A 16,468-nucleotide genomic window follows, 5' to 3' on the forward strand; every position below is an offset into this window, starting at 1 on the left:
AAAACTGTGACAATTCCTATTTTCTACTCAGGAAAGAGATTTGCTACCAAATATGATTTTTTTCCAGATATGGCTGAAAGAATTCAGGGCCTGAAATGTTAAGGGAAAATTTGGATCTGTTTGTTCACATTTAGAAAACATAGACAACAAAAAAATCTGCTTAATAAAAAGGAAAAAATATATTCCCTAGACTGTGCTTTTTAAGGCATAAAAAATTGATTGTCAAGTATATGGTTTAGATAGTTTCTTTTCTTCAGGTAATGGGGAAGAAGCCAATGCATACTTCTCAGTTTTGTTTGCTTGACATTGAAATTATAAAGTGGTGATGATGACAATATGTGCCCACATTATTTACACTATTTAATGTTTTAGATAATGATAATGGAAGGGACAGATGGAAACTGGTCAGGCAGTTTAGAGACACAGACCTTGGAAATTAGCAGCTTGAATTTTTGTTATTAGTCAGAAGTGGGATATAATCTTGATTGTGTCCTAACTGGTAGTCAGAAATGTTAGTAGCATTTGGGGGTGGGGAGCTTTGGTTCCTGGTCTGGTTTCTTGTTCTTCTTCTCTTATGCTTTTACACAGGAAATACTTGTGTTGCCTTAAAACTATGTGTGACTGAGACCTTCCTTACAGAAGCCCTATTAACATGTGGATTGGATTCCTGAATGACAACCTTTGTCCTGGGACCCCCTCTTGTTGCACAAGAGCCCTGCCTATTTACTAGCTCTTTAGATCTCATCTATGAACCCTCTTTCTAAACCCTCACTTTCTCTGTTTTCTATGCAACCCACTTGCCTTATATGTTAGAAAGTACAAATTCTCATAATTTTTGCTGGCATATGCTACTCTAGTAATTTAGTCTAAAGACCCAGAATCTACTGGCTGGGATGGCTTTAGTGGCCATGAATTTTCTAGGACCCCCACCTCACAGCTATTGTTCAAATAACGTGGAATCAAATAAAGCCTTGATTCCTCTCAAGGAGCAGTCTACTGCTCAAATTCCTCTTTGAAATCTCAGAATTCAAAAGAGGATGCTGAGAAAAATATATTGTTAGTAACTTGTCATCTATTACACAGAAATAGATAAAGTAACTTCTAAACCTGAGCTAATCTGCCTGCAAGCCTTTTTCTCTAGACTTCTACCTGTACACGGTGACTGATTATGGCATTCACAGTTTTCCCCAGAACTAAAGGCAAAATGAATTGTAGATTAAGCTGCCAGTAGCCGCAATACTAAATTCATCTGCAAGGGCCAAATGTGGATAGCAAACACTCCCCCTCTCTCCATCTCCTCCTCCTCCTCCTCCTCCTCCTCCTCCTCTTCCTCCTCCTCCTCTTCTTCTTCTTCTTCTTCTTCTTCTTCTTCTTCTTCTTCTTCTTCTTCTTCTTCTTCTTCTTCTTCTTCTTCTTCTTCTTCTTCCTCCTCCTCTTCCTCCTCTGCCTCTTTTTTCTCCCTCTTCCTCCCTCTTTCTTCTTCCTTACACTATTATTTCCATGTGCTCATCATAAAACAACATCTCTTTGTATATAAACAATTTTGTGATACCTACTCTTTGTAAGGATGGATGCCAGGCAGCATGATGCTGCAAAGGAGAATCAGATGCCTAAGGAATATGAAGAAAGGCATTCCAAATAAATACAAAGGGCAGAAAATGGCAGGGACAAAATCTATTTGAGTGATTAGAGGCAATATGGTTTCTTTCAAGAAGACAGGACATAGAATTCTTCCCTCTATGTCTGAATCGCAAAATCAGGACCACAGATATTACACCTTAATTCTTACAGTTATTGAGGAGTCTGAATTAATACAGGGATTTATCTGATGTACAATAGTTCTTTGGAAGGTTTTAAAATTATCTCTATGTTCTTGTTTGTGATATCTATCTTGATCTACTACCTGCACACACGAACTTTCATGCCAACACAGATATGTAGACACAGAAAACTAAGAAGAAAGATCAGGATTTCTGCTTACATACATGATGGGAGTAAGTAGATGATTAGAAGGTAGGTCATTTTTGTAGTCTTATTCTATTTATCATAAGATGAAGTGTAGGTAATCATATGCACTGTTTGGCTCATCATTATAGCATTTTATATTCCCTTTCCCCGCTACTCCATTTCTCCTCTTCCTCACTGTATCCTTCATTTCCTCTTCTTTTCCTACTCCTCTTATTTCCTGCTTCACGCTACACATCACTTATTGAAAAATTCAGTAATCCTTTGGATCTATTTATCATCTGGCTAAGAAAGATGCAGGTGCAGGAGAGAGGGCTCCATTCCTTACGTGCTTGCCATATAAACATGAGAACCTAAGTTGGATTCTCAGAGCCCATGAAAAAATATCCAGGTGTGGTTAAGCTTGTCATCCCATCACTGAGGAGGCCAGTGCAGGGCAAGGGTTCACTGGCCAGTCAGCCTTGCATACTTGATGAGGTCTAGGACAAGGAGAACCTCTTGTCACAAAAGGAAAAAAAGTAAGAAAGAAACCTCAAGATTGAGCTCCAGCTTCCAATGTGTACATGTGTTTACACAGAGACTGATGGGGTCATTAAATTATTGAAGTCATAATAAGTACTCATTACCCATGTGAAGTTGAGTTTTATCTTAGCCTATTTTAAGCATATCAATGAATATTTATAGTTATAGAATATACACATCAAGATTTATGAATCATATTGAGAAGCATTGATATGTAAGAACTGTTAAATATAATGTTATGGCAAAACAGTATTTCAGAAAACTGATACCACACTTAACAGTGCTTAATTTAAATGTTATTCATTTTGATAGCATATACGTACATATACTCAGTAAGAGTATAAAATATGGAATATTTTTACAGTGTTGAACTTAACACAAACATTTTTCATGAGAACATATGTAGAAATACTTGTTTTATGATATTCTTTAAAATTAATAAAATATTTCTATTGTTACAATAAAAATGAGCATTTTAAAAGTTGTTTGATATATGACAACAATCTTTTGTAGATGCTCGTCTACAGCAATACTGAAAATACGTTTATTTTCCTCAATATAAATTTTAAATAGCTCCAAATATATTGACAGTATGATGTTTAAAAACAATATATCACTATTAGTTTTAAATTTATATACAATAGCTGTAACTTGAAAAAATAGATTTAATATTTATGAGAAATCAATTTTCTCTAAGAGCAGTTCCCAAGTCTCTTGTTTCTATGGAGATTTATACTTACAGGTTGTTGAATTTAAAACAGACAATGGACATCAAAACTGGCTGCTCTTGTGGAAAAAAATAAAGATTACAATCATATTATAAATGACTTTATAGATTATATTAAACATATTGGCACTTAATTACTAATTCTATATTACTACATATCTTTAAATAGGTTTATAGAGAGAACAATTTAAATGATAATATATTTGTATATAATGGAAAACTATACAGGCTTCATGAAGTTAAATGTAGCTATTGTGGGCCCATATCTTACCTGTAAACATGTCCTTCTCTTGTATTTTAAAAATTCACCGATGGTTTGTTATAGACACATATTTTCTACAGCTCATTTGGCCAAGTGGTAGACCAAGGGTGACAATATTAGTTCTGCAAATATTTTCCTAAACAATTGATACTGTTATTTTTGTATTTTCATATTTTAACTGAAAATATTTATATCCGCAGTAACAATCATGAAATGAAGGCATGCCTATCTCAATCAAGTTGCAAATTAACTAAATAAATGTGCATATAATTTTTTTCCTCAGCAGATGACTAGATACTGTGATAGCCATGCCCTTGAATATTGTTCCTGCTTAATCAAGAGGAAATTTGTTTCTTGGAAAATAAATGGATAAATGAGAAGTGAAAAAACAGAAGTCACTTTAGTTATATATTTTCCTCTTTTGCATTTACCCCCAACCCCAAGCTTGTTAGCTGAAACACATTTGCTCAAAACATGCTGAGCACTACCGAGTATCATGAATGCTCTGAAACTTGTACTCTATTTGTATAATATTTAATATTTACACTGATGATATTTTATAAATTTTATCATAAAAAACATTAATACTATTCCAGACACGGGAGATATTTTAGTTATACCATAGTGAGTAATATCTTCTTTATCAAAAAAGACACCCATCATCTTTTTGTCTTATGGTACTGGACCTATTTAGTGTTGGTTCATGGTCGCCAGAGCAGAGGATGTAGATGAAGATCTCCAAATATAGGGCACCCTAGTATAAGAACCTGATTTTTATCCCGAAGGAAATGGTATATTAAATAGAGTGTTCAGTTACTCTATCTCGGGATATTAATTTCTCTAAGTATCTCTACCAAGGCTGTTCACACACATCCTTGACCAGTATCCAGAACAAAATGTGAGGTGTCTATGGACAATGACATCCAAAGAATTGCACATTTTCTTATTTTCAAGAATAAAATAGTCTGAACAATTTGACAGATAGAAGCTAAAACCAAACTTTGGTTTCCTTTAGACAGTTTTTAATTAAGGCTATTTAACAAAGAGTCCAAAAAGAAGGGTATACATGGCCTGCTTACCTCCAATATGACTTCATGAATTATTAGAATATCTTAGAAAGCTGGATTGCTTCTTTTTAGGTTTTGAATTGGATTTTCTAATTTGCTTGAATTATTAAACCAGGTTCAAAGGCTATGACAGAGATTCTCCAGTATTCGCCCTGTACTACGAAGATATCAAGGGGATTTTTTTGTACTCATATCAACCATGGCCAGTGACTCTGGGCTGAGCTGGGTTAAAGTAAGTCTTTAAACAGTAGATGACCTCTTATGTTGTTTACTAAGACTCCATGCTTTGGGGATGGAGTTATGTTGATGCCTACCTTCCACATAAGAAAGATAAGATGACTCTGATTATGCTCTGTTCAAAGGAAGACTGGTCACATTGCCCATTCCAGTGAACCAGCAGACAGAGATGGTCCCTATCCAGTGATCAAACTACTTTTATAAGATGCACAAAAAATAAAAGCTGGAAAAAAGAGACAAGCTAGAGAGAAAATATACTGAATTAATTTTTGAGATGTATATGTATATATGTGTATGTATATATATGTGTGTGTTTATGTACAAAATAAATTAATATATATTAAAATGTTACTCAGTTACTAAAAATTATAATATATGTGTAAGTATATAATATGTAATATTATACTTCTATTATATATATATATATATATATAATAGAAGTATTATATATATGTGTGTGTGTGTGTGTGTGTGTGTGTGTGTGTGTGTGTTTGTGTGTGTAAAATATATATAGAACCAGGAATAGAAGTAGTAGAAAGTTTGAAATGCCCACTGGATGTCTTTACTCTCAACCATTTTTTGAGTAGTTTTTGAATAATAAAGCATCTAAATTGCCCATATTCTTGTGGTCTGGACAAAGGTTTGTCTTTTCCCCTTGGTCTCTGAGAAGAACTCCTCAACTTCTTGGTATGCCATGTTTAATAACAGGATATTTATATATCTTGGAGCTTTGAGATACAGTGAAATTTAGGATGGCACTGGTGGCTCATGCAGTATTACTATTAATATGTGGTTGGTGACTAAGATCAACTAATGGGTGGTTGTATTAATTAGCTTTTTATCATTGTGGGCTAAAATCCTTTTTTTCTCAAATTTAAAAATTTTTTTATTGGATTTTATATTTACATTTCAGATTTTATCCCCTTACTCCATTCCCCCCACCACCCAGGAACCCTCTATCCCATCCTCCCTTCTCTTGCTTCTATGAGGATGTGCCCCCACCTACCCCCCCTACCTATTCACCCTCAAATTCTCCCCTCCCCCAACTTGGTGTTCAGCCTTCATGGGACCAAGGATCTCCTCTCCCACCTATGCATGATAAGGTTATCCTCCCCTACATGTACAGATGGAGTCATGGGTCCCTCCCTATGTGCTCCCAGGTTGGTGGTTTAGACCCTGGGGAGTTCTGATTGGTTGACATTGTTGCTCTCCTCATGGGGCCACAAACCCTTTCAGCTCCTTCAGTCTTCTCTCTAACTCCTCCATTGGGAACCCCTTGATCAGATCAATGGTTAGCTGTGAGCATCTGCCTCTGAATATGTCAGACTCTGTCAAACCTCTAAGGGGACAGCTATATCAGGATCCTATCAGCATGCTCTTCCTGCCATCCATATCAGTGTCTACCTTTGGTGACTGCACATGGGATGGATACCCATTGGGCTAAAATACTTAACTGAAATACTTTAAAGAAAAAAAACTTTATTATTGCTCCTGGATTAAGTCCATCAAAGTGGCAGAGGCATGAGGGCAGAAGGGAGCCTGTGCTCATGGTGCAGCTGCACACCAGACTAGACCGGAAGTATGAAGTAGAGTTTGGAATTGGTGGGATCTGCAGGATTCAGGTCCAGCTGAGACTGAGTTCAGGGGTAGGGGTTGGGGGATGAAAGACCTTCTCTAGGAAAGGCATGTTTTGAGGATTTTAGTTTTACAGCTCTTTTTGATGATATTCAATAAAATATCTCTCTTACACAATCCTCAATGAAACAGCTTGTGTGCAGACAGGGTGAAATAAGGCTATGTATGGATCTTGGAGAGTGGAAGAAGTTTTCAAGGTGATTGTAAATCATTGACTGGAGTTTAAACTACTGGGAATGTGTTATTTTCATGGGGAGGCATTCCATTTACTTGTTGGGCAGGTTCTTATTGGGAAAAAGGAAGTTGAATTTACAAGTTTGCCAAGGACTACATGACCTTTTAAAGGTAAGAGAGTGTGGGGTTCATTCCTCAGATAAGGTCAGAGAAGGGGAAGCCCTGCTGGAAAAGGAAGTCCTCCATCTTTCACTGAGCTCAGAGGACCTATCTGGACATGGTAGACTGTAACCTTAAGTAGAAGGGTTTCCCAAAACACTATTAACCACCAAACCATCTTATCAGTTCTCTAGCTTGGAGTCTTAACGTGTGGTGTCTTAAATATGTGACCTGTAGTTTTCCAAATTGTCCCCAGGCAACAAGAAAGTCAAGGGAAATAGAATTAGAAACATTAAGGTTCATCAAGGGGTGTAAGAGAAACCAAGAGAAGTATGAGAAAGTGAAATAATTTTATTCACTGAACACAGTCTCCATGCTCAGTTTTAAATTCTCTATCACTGTTACTGGGGTCATTATCTTTAGCAGCCCAGTAGAAAATGTTGATCTTAGCTTTGCTGAACCACCCATGCCAGAGAATCAGCTCTAGACTTTTAAATGATATCTCTGTATAGACGTGGCCTGATGAGTCCATAGCATGGCCATAAGAACTGAGTGACAAGTGTGTTTACCCCCAGTTAGAGAGTGGCCACTTGTTACAGCAAAGCTGAGACAGTACTGGTTCTGAGCCTATTGCTTCCTTGGACATGACATTTCTGCCTGACATGCAGGGTTCGTTGGACTGCCTGATATCCTTAACCATTTGGGTACAGTGTGACCAGCCTCAAAATCAGAATAGCAGTCTAGAGAGTTTAAATGCCTAGGTTAGGTAATCACTCTCCTGGGTCACGTATTCGATTTCTACAAGAGCAGAGAGAGAATAAGCCTGCTTTTTAAAAAATATAGTGTCTCTCATAGTTGTATCTAAGAGGTTCTATCCAGAGGCACATAGGGTATTCTCCTGGGGGGGGGGTGCTTTGCCACATTCTCTAATTCACAAAATCATCAGCCATAGGTACTCATAGTTCATAGGACACATTAACATTTAATGAGACTGCACTGCCTGGGTGGAAAATGTTCCATAGCTATCTGGACAGCTTCCACTACAGCCTGGTGATAGTCTAAGCACCATTCAGAGGATACTGACTTACAGCCTAAGTGACACAAAGAATTAAGTAGAGAGCTTAGCATAGTGATAAGGAGCTCAATTTCCAGCCTCAACTGGGCTCTAAATGTTCAAAGGAGCTATTTTCTCTAAGATCTAATACCTAATGATACACTCTTTCCTCTCCTCCATCTCGCTTTCTGGAGGCATTTATGATGCTATGACTCACTTAAATAGCCCTAAGAAAGTACTTGGTGTATAGCCAGCCATTTGCAGGTTTCTCTCAGGGATTTTCAGCCACTCGTGATGATACTGAATTTAAGACTACAACTGGGGCTTGTGATTTGCCAGTCAATAGAACATCATCTACGTAGTAATATGAGTTGGACACTGGAGAGCAGAGGCAAGTGTAAAATCTTATGGCTCACCTAGTGTTAGAAACTTTCAGGAGAATTTGTCCAATTGATATATTTTTTAAATTCATGATCCCTTATTGATTAGGTGATTATGGCATTTAAGGGTACAGTGAGGTACAAACGCGGAAGTCAATCATCATCTGTGCACTGTGATGTAGCACACTAAATGAAATCCAATGCATTGTTCTAAATGGCTTCACTTATACTATTACCCTAGAACCTGCCCCCCCCATCCCCCATTCCAACAGCAGCACCTTCTTTGCCTATAGGTTTGCTTAGGGTAGAGTGATGGGCAGCAGTATCTCATGCATTCATACGCACTTGAGTCTCTCCTGTCTTTGAAGCTCTGCAGTTTATTGGAAAAGATCTATGTTATTTTGAGGTTCTTTGTACAGGGCTGACTTGAGGGTAAAGATGAAGTGTGAGGTGGGTGGCTCTGTACTAGTAGGCATGACATACTCAATTTTGTTTCAAGTAGAGCTGAAACTGATTTTAGTGTACCACTTGTTTTAACTGACAAAACTAAACAAAACAAAACCCCACAACCCTTTCAATGTTTTGACTTATGCAACTACTGTCACATGACTGAACCCATCTATTGCAGCTTTGGAGACTTTCTGACTTGCTGATACAACCTTGTCACTGAGGCTGCCAGTGCTTAGTTCTTCCATGTTATGAAAACATTTTTACTCTGTCCTGCCTTCAGGAGAGATACTACTTCTTTTGCTGTAAATGTACATGAGTAGGTGAAAACAGAGTAAACATTTTGCAGAAAATGCTAACCTGTTGCTTCCAGGGCATCTTTTTTTCATGCCTCTTTAAAGTCCCTTGGTATTACTGAGCTTAGAACAAATGAATCATCTATAGAAGACTGCAAAGAAATCCCCACAAGTTTTGCTTAGAAGAAAACATTATCTTTTATATAATGAAAAGAAGCAAGTTGTCTTCTACTCTGAGAGAGAGAGATGATTCCGAGGGGGTTCTCTGTGCAAACATACTTGAAAAATTAGGTAGGCATATTAGGCCAATGTGTGCTTTTGTAAGATGCACAGAAATGCTAAAGATTCACAGAAAATAGTCTTTAAAGGGGCATTCCTTAATATTAATGACAATTTCCTTTTGGTTCTTACTGTGTTATTACTCTGTTAGTTTTCTCTAAAAAAAAAAAAAAAAAAAAAAAAAAAAAAAAAAAAAAAAACAACAACAAAAAAAAACAAAATAAAACAAAACAGGAAACCAAGATAAAAACAAAACAAAACACAAAAAAACCCATGAATTATAATGGAACCTCAATTTGAAAAGAATATAAAAATGGAAGAGCTTCCAATGGTGGAGACATAAGTGTTTGTATGGTTCGGATATGATTTGAGTGTTCTTTTAAAGATACATAGGTTAAAAAATGAAAATCCTCTTGATAAAGAATTAAGAGATTGAGAACTTTATCATGTTGTGAGTATTAGAAATGAGAACTTTGGTAGTCATTAGAAGGAGAGAGATCAGTAACAGGGGCCTCCAGGATCAGCAGCAGGCATCCTCCAGGACTGAATACTGATAGCTATATATGAGGAGAAAGAGGAACCAGAAACAGACATGCCCATTTCCTGTCTTTTGCCAAAGGATGCCTGGGTTGCTCTGGCCTTTACCAGTAAGATCTGAGTAGACACAGGCCTTCAGCTTTACCTGTCAAGAGGCAGGAGTCAAAACATTTTTTTTTCTTTTAACTTGCTCAGGCTGTGGCATGAAATCAACACTACCATGGCAGCTATAAAGTGAGAGCTCCCCTGCAACTTAGGCTGCAAGGAATTGGAATTTTCTCATCAATTAACAGTGTAAATCTTGTCAGTATGTGCTGTACATATTTGGTGATCATCACAGGATGCCATTATGGGGTTTTGATATATAAAATCTGGGGAGCCTGAGTATAAGGATACACAGAATTATTCTATCTGAACACAGATCTCTGGTATTTCAGAAATGAGGAGAGGCCTGGGGAGAAAAGCAGGAAGCAGACAAAGACACTGGGTGGGTATGTTTTTCTTGAAAAAAAAAAAATGTTTTCTGAGAGCAATGCAATTAGAAAAAGAAATGAATTCTATGGATGGAAAAGTATACGGACAAATACTTAAGGAGTATTTTTAGAAATACTTGGTAGCTCACGTAAAATGAGGCATGGAAGAGAGAGAAATATGGGAGCTGTGGATGGGTATTAAGTGGAGCTGCTCTTTGTCACGGAGTGACTGTTACTGTAAAGCCTTTATCCTCAGTTTATAGTATGAAGAAAATAAACACTGCAGATTTATACTGGATAAAGTATACTGTGATCCAAATTCATATGATGAGAAAGTAGTAATTATCAGTAGTGTAACTCAGTAGAGAGACAGTTAAAAGACAGTTGTGGAATGCACTAGAGGTTGTGGTTAAAGTTAGAGGAAGGATTACAGTGTGTTAGAGACTTTGGAGGTCACCTTTTGGAAATAGAAAATTCAGTGTACAATAGGAGGAAGGAAAAAAATGCAAGGACAACCTTATTTTGACACTTGTTCACTGGAAAATAGCCAAGCAATTTCATTTTGACAATGATGTCACTTTGAGGGTGGTAAAAATTTATTCACCATTGCATCTAAGAACAAACTCATTAATTACTGCATAGTGTAGAATAGGCTTGGGAAGATTTATGACATTCCATCTCCCATTGTACTGTTCATTGTTGTACAGATTATTTAGATCAATTGGATTGTCCCAAGCTGTTCCCTGTATCCCGTTCTATACATTTATGTGATAATCTGTAAAATGAAATTAGTCTTCAAAACATCTTTTTCTGCCTATAATTAGTGAGGCTTCAGCTTTATTATTTGATTCAATTGAAAACAATATAATGCAAGTTCCCGTAATCTCTAATATTTTTAAAACATGGACTCCATATTGAAAGTTTCACCAAAACCATTGTTTTTTTTTTTGTGATAAAATTTAAAATTAAACATTTTTCTTTTGAATGACTAGAACTTTGATGATTTTAAAATGAAAGGTCTTTATTTAAACCCTCAGAGGCTATTAGAATTGCTGTTACAGGTTAAGCAAGGTACATAATAAGAAAACTTTATTTGTAGCGTAATCAGGGACTTCACACAGAGACAGAAATACAAAGGATCCTTGCAAATAATTAAACATCCTAATTCTGGAGACTCGATGATTAATGTGTTGGAAGGCAAGGCACCTCAAGAGTCTTGGAATGTGGCAGTGTGATAATGCCACAGCTGATATTTCATTGTTCTAGCTGAAGATTAATTATCTCCCTTCCTCCTATAATATCCGTTTAGTGCTTTATAAATTGGATCCAGCTATTAGCACTATTCATTTATTTCCTGTGAAGTTGGTCTAAGCTTTATCTACTCGAGGATTAGATTTAATATTACTTTTCATTTCCTTCCTAAACACTTCATGTTCTTCAAGTGGCTTTATTTTCCTGGCAACCCATCTTCACCTAAAGAGAACCAAACATAATGCAAACACTGATACACTAATACAAGTGATCTTTTCCTTTCTCTCTTAACTGCTTTGTAATAAATACATCTATAGTATTTTGGTGGTGGAAAGCAAGCTATTATATAAAAGGAGAAGGTTTTATCAAAACTTCTGTGATTAGCGCTAGCTTGTACACTTTTTCATTGGTAACACATGGATGAAGAGAGGATATAAGCTGGAATTCGTGACTCACTCATCCTCTGGAGGTGGGCAGGCACAGGGTACTCAACTGGACTAAGCATGCATTTTTATAAGTTACATTTAAAAAATTCTGCTTTCATACTGAGAAGTCATAGAATTAGGCTGGATTACAGAGCCATGGGACAGCTCCTCAACCAAGCGTTTGTTATATTTCTGAGATAGTTTTCCTAACTGCGATAGATGCCACAAAGAGAGTGAAACTGTGGGAGTGGGATATTATTCTCATCTTGATAAAAGAAAGTCATTGTCCCACAATTATATGCAGATGTTTGGAACTAACTGTCACTAGGCTAGCTCTGGATGCAGGTGAACTACTCAAAGCCCAGGTGAGAAAGTGATCAGAACAGAGGCAGACACTGGATTTTCTAGTACTATAATTTATAGCCTCAATTCAAACATATTTTCCCCAATTTCTGCATAGCAGAACCATTTTCTGAGATTAAAACATGATCAACAAATAAATAACAGAAGAGGTCATAAACCATAATAAAACAACAGAATTAACTAGAGGAGATAAAGTCTAATTTAGGATCTAATCTCTTTTGAGTTCACTATGCTTCCCAAGGCACATGATTTGTGTGATAGTTTGTTTTTAAATAAGAGTCTCTGGGAGTCAAATTAAGAGAGATTTAAATATTGGCTTTAATATTATTAGTTGTATAATTTGAAAAAATAATTTAAACTCTTTAATTAAGTCAATCTCTTTACTAATATGTAAACACACGCACACACACACACACACACACACACACAAACTCACAGAGATTGTGCCAGTAAACACAGGACCTGCACAGGTCTGGGCAAGATGACATATCAGCACTGAATGAGGAATGAGGACATAGACACAAACCCCTCTCCTTAACCCAGAACCTATTTTCAATTGATAATTGTTTGCAAATGAAAAATTAGCTTTCTTTAATGGAGTCTTGCAGCAAGACTCCATTAGGTATACAAACTACTCTTGAGAACAGGTCCTACGCCCAGCAGGAGATGGGAAACACAAAACTAAAATTTTTCTAATTAAATTATTTTATTTAATTACATTTCAAGTGTTCCACACCTTTCTGGTCCCCCCTCCCAGAGTTCTTCATCCCATTCTCCCTCCCTTTTGCCTCAGAGAGGGTGATTTCCCTCCTTACACTCCCTCCTCTGCCCCTAGGATACCCTCACTCAGAGGCATCAAGTCTCTATAGGATTAGGGGTATCCTCTCCCACTGAGACCAGACAAGGCAGTCCTCCCTCTGCTGTATACATGCTGGGAACCATGGACCAGTTCATGCATGCTCTTTGGTTAGTGTCCTAGTCTCTGGGAGCTCTGAGGGGTCCAGGTTAGTTGATACTGTTGTATTACAAAACAATTCAATGGCATTTTTGGAATATATATATCCCTACAAGCCTTTTGTTTATATTGTAGCTTCCTCTGTTGTGTTTTTAGAATATTTCTTTCATGTTTGAAACGTGTGTTTCTCGACATCTATATGTTTTTCTTGTGCTCAGTGTTTGGTTCTTTTGTTTTCTGGTTTGTTTCTTTTCATTTTAACTTATTTTATTAGAGAAAGATAGGGTATGGATTTGTGTGGATGGGAAGGGACCTGGGAATCGGGAGAGAAGGAAACTATATTAAGAATTTACTATATAAAAATAAATATATTTTCAATTAAAAGTGCTCTATAAGTTAGTGGCTTCCCCCCCCCCCCAGTAGTGCAAGCCACAAATCTTGCTTTCTTAAAGCTATAAATATCCTCAATCATTTGTTGACTTTTGTGTTACCCTTAAGATCTTAAATAGCAAGGTTTCCACCTTTAGAAATAGGTAGGCTCATTGTCTGACGATTATTGCTGCTCCATTAAAACTTCTTGCCTAACTGATTTTCTTTATTTCCCTGTTCTTCTGATTTTTTTTATTTCTAGAGAAGTGTATAATTATTTTACACCCTTATGAGTTTCTATTCTCTTTGTATACGTTCTTTTATTTGGCAGCAAGAAATACTGAAATGTTCTTATAGAACAGAGTTGCTGTCTATTTTTATAATGTTGTTTTCTAGTGTGATTAATATTTAATTTAATGGATGAATTGCATTTCGTGTGAAACGCTTCAAGGCAGAGTTGACAAAATGACCCAAGTTTGTAGACTATTAGTTTAGAAATTCACTTTTGGTTACTCTCATTTAGAAATGGGAATGTCTCTATGTTTCCAATTGGAAAGGTCTCATATTGACGTTTTCACTTCCAGATGACAGATATACAGAGACATAGAAAGCACAGTCAGAACTTCTGCTTCTGCACTTTTTCATTTTGCAGAGAGTTCTATTAAGTTTTAGAGGCAAAATGTGAAGTTGACTTTGTTACATCAATATATTTTATTTGTATTGTTGTGCTTATCTTCTAGAGCACTTAAAGAAAAATATTTTTTTTCTGTTAACCTTTTAAAAATAATGAAGTTAGATAGATCAGGGATGTATTATCTGAATGCTGGACAACCAGTTTCTGTATAAAGTAGATTTTTTCATTAAGTAGCCAAGAAGACAGTATGACAATGAAGAAATAGTCTTTTGAATTTTGCTATAATTTGGGGCATTTTTTAGGCATAATTTGAACATGCTAGAAGATTAGAAGAATTATTGTTTGAATATCGAAGGTCTCCCATTGGTTTATATTTTGAACGCTTGGTCTTCAGCATGTGGTGGTATGTTGGTGAGGTTCTGGAAATTTGGAAGTTATGCTTGGCCATCTTTCTTTTCTCTTTCTCATTCACCCTGAGGACAATAGCCTCTACTACCCTCTTCTGATGCCATGGCCTGTGCTCCTCTGCTCTTCCTGACCCGTCATCATCAGTGGAGATTGTTGAAGCAGAATCTTTCCTTTTTAAAGTTGCATCTGTCCAGCTTTCTGTTATAGTGATTTAAGAGTAATATTAGATGACACTGGAATCTTTAATAGCTTCATTGCATCTATATGCTCTATCTATAAATCTATGTATCCATCTATGTATCTATCATCTATCTATCACTATCTGTCTATCTATTGTCTATTTATCTATCATTATCATTTATCAATCTATCTATCTATCATCTATCATCAATCATCTGTCTATTATCTATCTATCTATCTATCTATCTATCTATCTATCTATCTATCTAACATCTAATCAGCCTCTTATTGGAGAATTATTAATAACTCTTCAAAAGTTTCCAGGTTAGTTGGGTGTCTGAGAGTTTACATTACTATGAAGGGATACCATGATACCAACAACTCTTACAAAGGAAGGCATTTAATTGGCAGTGGTTTACAGTTCAGAGATTTAGTCCACTATTGTCGTGGTGGAAAGCAGGGTGATTCACAGGCAGACAGTGTTAGGCATGTAGCTTAGAGTTCTAAATCAGGAACTGCAGACAGCAGGAAGAGAGAGTGACATTAGGCCTGGATCGAGCATTAGAAAATTCAAAGCCCACTCCAGATATTATACTTCCTCCAAAAAGGTTATACCTACTCTAAGAAGGCCTCGTCTCCTAACAGTGTAACTTTTTATAGGTCTATCGGGACCATTTTATTCAAACTACCACATTCAGTATGCCAGCACATACCTCTGTTTGGGAGCTTAAAGCATGAGAATCATGAACTCAAGCCTAGTTCATACTAAAACATCCCACCCACCCCAAACCCCAAACAAAAAAGAACCACAAAACACTAAAACAGCAATAAACAAAGAAACAAACAAAACAGGTTTTGGTGGTATGGTAAGTTACTGCATTTCTTTTCCTTTGTATAGAATTTTATTTTTATTTGTAGTGTATGAAATATATTCAATTCAAATTGAGGTAGTCATAGGTACCTTATGAATACAGTCATGAAATTAGTGAAATCCCTAGTTAATAAATTCAACATCAGATCCATTTCTTTCTTTAATTAAAGTGTTCTACTTCAAATGAGAATTTTTCTTGATAGAAATACATCACAGATGAGATGTTTTTCATAAATAAGCATCGAAGTAGCTGGAGTACAAATAAAGTTTTTCAAATATAAATGTGTATCAGTGAAAATAAAGGAGCATCATGTTAGTTTCTAAAATTTAGAGATAACTGTCATAAAATATTTCTTTATTCACAGAGACATATTAACAGGCTCATGAAATAAAGAGGAAAAGAATTCTATCATATCAGTTATGTAACCAAACTACATAGAATAAATAGAATGTTTTTTTTTAAGACAGAAATAATTTGATAAAAGAGTTAAAAAATTTTTGTCTTTGTAGTATAATAAATCAGTTCAAATTTTACGCATCAGATTAATGATAATGTAATTAACTGTCGGTGTGAGAAAATTCAGATAATGCTGAAATTCTAATTTTAACTTAAGGAACAGAAGCACATGGCTGCTGAGTAGAAGAACATTTTCTTAATTAATGCAAAGTATAGAATTAAATTGTCTGTCTAGATTCTACTTTTTTAAAAAAAATTACATAAACATTAACCTCCAAATGATTAGTTTTATGAACTTTTTGTCTCACAAATTTATACAGAAAATCTAATAACTAATTCAG

The sequence above is a fragment of the Arvicanthis niloticus genome, chromosome 12, assembly GCF_011762505.2.
Source record: "Arvicanthis niloticus isolate mArvNil1 chromosome 12, mArvNil1.pat.X, whole genome shotgun sequence".
NCBI classification, from domain to species: domain Eukaryota; kingdom Metazoa; phylum Chordata; class Mammalia; order Rodentia; family Muridae; genus Arvicanthis; species Arvicanthis niloticus.